This window comes from Osmerus mordax, chromosome 7 (genome assembly GCF_038355195.1).
Source record: "Osmerus mordax isolate fOsmMor3 chromosome 7, fOsmMor3.pri, whole genome shotgun sequence".
Taxonomy (NCBI): Eukaryota; Metazoa; Chordata; class Actinopteri; order Osmeriformes; family Osmeridae; genus Osmerus; species Osmerus mordax.
The window spans coordinates 342501-347500 of NC_090056.1; positions in this window are offsets into that span (position 1 = coordinate 342501).

Below are 5000 nucleotides of genomic sequence, written 5' to 3' on the forward strand. Positions count from 1 at the left end.
CATGGTCCATGTATACACCATATGTGTAGTATGGGCAAAACCACTGTAAAGTCATACTGCCATTGACTTCCATTCATTTTCCCAGGATGACTTATATACTCTATGGTAGCTGTCTGGTGGACTGGGGGCCGCGACAATGTTACGCTTGTAAGTCAGAAGCTGGGAAATGCACTGCGAAGCTGGGAAAACCGTTTTTCGAGCTCATTTTCGGTTCCGCCCAACGGATTTTGATCAAAATAGGCTCATTCGAAAGGTATTAACCGGGGGCACACGGTAAACCGGGACTAATAACGCGCACGTGCGCGTGCGCGAAACGGGAAGCAAAAGAAAACTTCAATCGGAGCTACAACCGTGAACCGTCGCAGATAGGGCGGAAATTTCAACGCACGTCGCTGCGTCTCAGTCCAACTTAAATAACAAAACTGTCCCCAGCGAAATCGGTTGGATAAAACGGAAACGGGAAGCGAAAGAAAACGTTAAACGTCAACACCGAAATGGCTATCGTCAATTCCAATGTGAAAACAACTCGCACGTATGTGTCTTACTCTAAAGCAGTGTATAAAACTATCCCCAGCCAAATCAGAGCTACGCAACGAAAACGGGAAGCGAAACAAAACTTTAAACGGAGCTACCGAATTGGAAATCATCAATCCTGGGAAAATAACAACTCACACGTGTGCCCCTTATTCTAACTTGAATTTAGAAACCGTCCTCAACAAAATCCCACGTTCGGGTGAATAACTGTGAATTTTAAGGCACATGCCTCTCTGGGCTGGGAGAGTGCATTCAAATAGGAGAAATTGGCTTCATTTAGAGGCATCTCCACTTAGGGACGTCGTAGCACCTTAACTCGGGTGGCGTTGGAAAGGTCTGGTCCAGGGGAACACGGGCGTGTCAAGTTTGCCACGCGCACGCGCATCCCCGCTAAACAGGAGCCCAAACAAAATTTTAAACGGAGCTACCGAATTGGAAACCATCAATCCTGGGAAAATAACAACTCACACGTGTGCCCCTTATGCTAACTTGAATTTAGAAACCGTCCTCAACAAAATCCCACGTTCGGGCGCAAAACTGCACGTTTGAGGCCACATTTTCAATGATGCTGGAAACTTACATTCAAAGCTGGGAAAATGTGCTCATCTACAGGCATCCCCACTTAGGGACGTCGTAGCACCTTGACTCGGGTGGCGTTGGAAAGGTCTGGTCCAGGGGAACACGGGCGTGTCAAGGTTGCCACGCGCACGCGCATCCCCGCTAAACAGGAGCCCAAACAAAATTTTAAACGGAGCTACCGAATTGGAAACCATCAATCCTGGGAAAATAACAACTCACACGTGTGCCCCTTATGCTAACTTGAATTTAGAAACCGTCCTCAACAAAATCCCACGTTCGGGCGCAAAACTGCACGTTTGAGGCCACATTTTCAATGATGCTGGAAACTTACATTCAAAGCTGGGAAAATGTGCTCATCTACAGGCATCCCCACTTAGGGACGTCGTAGCACCTTGACTCGGGTGGCGTTGGAAAGGTCTGGTCCAGGGGAACACGGGCGTGTCAAGGTTGCCACGCGCACGCGCATCCCCGCTAAACAGGAGCCCAAACAAAACTTTAAACGGAGCTACCGAATTGGAAACCATCAATCCTGGGAAAATAACAACTCACACGTGTGCCCCTTATGCTAACTTGAATTTAGAAACCGTCCTCAACAAAATCCCACGTTCGGGCGCAAAACTGCACGTTTGAGGCCACATTTTCAATGATGCTGGAAACTTACATTCAAAGCTGGGAAAATGTGCTCATCTACAGGCATCCCCACTTAGGGACGTCGTAGCACCTTGACTCGGGTGGCGTTGGAAAGGTCTGGTCCAGGGGAACACGGGCGTGTCAAGGTTGCCACGCGCACGCGCATCCCCGCTAAACAGGAGCCCAAACAAAACTTTAAACGGAGCTACCGAATTGGAAACCATCAATCCTGGGAAAATAACAACTCACACGTGTGCCCCTTATGCTAACTTGAATTTAGAAACCGTCCTCAACAAAATCCCACGTTCGGGCGCAAAACTGCACGTTTGAGGCCACATTTTCAATGATGCTGGAAACTTACATTCAAAGCTGGGAAAATGTGCTCATCTACAGGCATCCCCACTTAGGGACGTCGTAGCACCTTGACTCGGGTGGCGTTGGAAAGGTCTGGTCCAGGGGAACACGGGCGTGTCAAGGTTGCCACGCGCACGCGCATCCCCGCTAAACAGGAGCCCAAACAAAACTTTAAACGGGGCTACGGAAAAGGGGAGAGCTTTTTCGGGGACAAACACCACTCACGTCGGTGCCCCCTGTTCCAACTTGAATTTAGAAACCGTCCTCAACAAAATCCCACGTTCGGGTGAATAACTGTGAATTTTAAGGCACATGCCTCTCTGGGCTGGGAGAGTGCATTCAAATAGGAGAAATTGGCTTCATTTAGAGGCATCCCCACTTGGGGACGTCGTAGCACCTTAACTCAGGTGGCGTTAGAAAGGTCTGGTCCAGGGGAACACGGGCGTGTCATGTTTGCCACGCGCACGCGCATCCCCGTTGAACAGGAGCCAAAACAAAACTTTAAACGGAGCTACGGAAAAGGGGAGAGCTTTTTCGGGGACAACCACCACTCACCTCGGTGCCCCCCATCCCAACTTGAACTTAGAAACCGTCCCCAGCGAAATCCCACGTTCGGGCGAATAACTGTGAATTTTAAGCCCCTTTTCCTCTCAAGCTGGAAACGTGCAAAGTTGGGAAAATGTGCTCATCTACAGGCATCCCCACTTGGGGACGTCGTAGCACCTTGACTCAGGCGGCGTTGGAAAGGTCTGGACCAGGGGAACACGGGCGTGTCATGTTTGCCACGCGCACGCGCATCCCCGCTGAACAGGAGCCAAAACAAAACTTTAAACGGAGCTACGGAAAAGGGGAGAGCTTTTTCGGGGACAACCACCACTCACCTCGGTGCCCCCCATCCCAACTTGAATATAGAAACAGTCCCCAGCCAAATCCCACGTTCGGGGGCAAAACTGCTCGTTTGAGGCCACATTTTCAATGATACTGGAAACTTACATTCAAAGTTGGGAAAAGGTGTTCATTTACAGGCATCTCCACTTAGGGACGTCGTAGCACCTTAACTCAGGCGGCGTTAGAAAGGTCTGGTCCAGGGGAACACGGGCGTGTCAAGGTTGCCACGCGCACGCGCATCCCCGCTGAACAGGAGCCAAAACAAAACTTTAAACGGAGCTACGGAAAAGGGGAGAGCTTTTTCGGGGACAACCACCACTCACCTCGGTGCCCCCCATCCCAACTTGAATATAGAAACCGTCCCCAGCCAAATCCCACGTTCGGGGGCAAAACTGCTCGTTTGAGGCCACATTTTCAATGATACTGGAAACTTACATTCAAAGTTGGGAAAATGTGCTCATCTACAGGCATCCCCACTTGGGGACGTCGTAGCACCTTGACTCAGGCGGCGTTGGAAAGGTCTGGACCAGGGGAACACGGGGGTGTCAAGTTTGCCACGCGCACGCGCTTCCCCGCTGAACAGGAGCCCAAACAAAACTTTAAACGGGGCTACGGAAAAGGGGAGAGCTTTTTCGGGGACAAACACCACTCACGTCGGTGCCCCCTGTTCCAACTTGAATTTAGAAACCGTCCTCAACAAAATCCCACGTTCGGGTGAATAACTGTGAATTTTAAGGCACATGCCTCTCTGGGCTGGGAGAGTGCATTCAAATAGGAGAAATTGGCTTCATTTAGAGGCATCCCCACTTGGGGACGTCGTAGCACCTTAACTCAGGTGGCGTTAGAAAGGTCTGGTCCAGGGGAACACGGGCGTGTCATGTTTGCCACGCGCACGCGCATCCCCGTTGAACAGGAGCCCAAACAAAACTTTAAACGGGGCTACGGAAAAGGGGAGGGCTTTTTCGGGGACAACCACCACTCACCTCGGTGCCCCCCATCCCAACTTGAATTTAGAAACCGTCCCCAGCCAAATCCCACGTTCGGGGGCAAAACTGCACGTTTGAGGCCACATTTTCAATGATACTGGAAACTTACATTCAAAGTTGGGAAAAGGTGTTCATTTACAGGCATCCCCACTTGGGGACGTCGTAGCACCTTAACTCAGGCGGCGTTAGAAAGGTCTGGTCCAGGGGAACACGGGCGTGTCAAGGTTGCCACGCGCACGCGCTTCCCCGCTGAACAGGAGCCCAAACAAAACTTTAAACGGGGCTACGGAAAAGGGGAGGGCTTTTTCGGGGACAACCACCACTCACCTCGGTGCCCCCCATCCCAACTTGAACTTAGAAACCGTCCCCAGCGAAATCCCACGTTCGGGCGAATAACTGTGAATTTTAAGCCCCTTTTCCTCTCAAGCTGGAAACGTGCAAAGTTGGGAAAAGGTGTTCATTTACAGGCATCTCCACTTAGGGACGTCGTAGCACCTTAACTCAGGCGGCGTTAGAAAGGTCTGGTCCAGGGGAACACGGGCGTGTCAAGGTTGCCACGCGCACGCGCATCCCCGCTGAACAGGAGCCCAAACAAAACTTTAAACGGGGCTACGGAAAAGGGGAGGGCTTTTTCGGGGACAACCACCACTCACCTCGGTGCCCCCCATCCCAACTTGAATATAGAAACCGTCCCCAGCCAAATCCCACGTTCGGGGGCAAAACTGCTCGTTTGAGGCCACATTTTCAATGATACTGGAAACTTACATTCAAAGTTGGGAAAATGTGCTCATCTACAGGCATCCCCACTTGGGGACGTCGTAGCACCTTGACTCAGGCGGCGTTGGAAAGGTCTGGACCAGGGGAACACGGGGGTGTCAAGTTTGCCACGCGCACGCGCTTCCCCGCTGAACAGGAGCCCAAACAAAACTTTAAACGGGGCTACGGAAAAGGGGAGGGCTTTTTCGGGGACAACCACCACTCACCTCGGTGCCCCCCATCCCAACTTGAATTTAGAAACCGTCCCCAGCC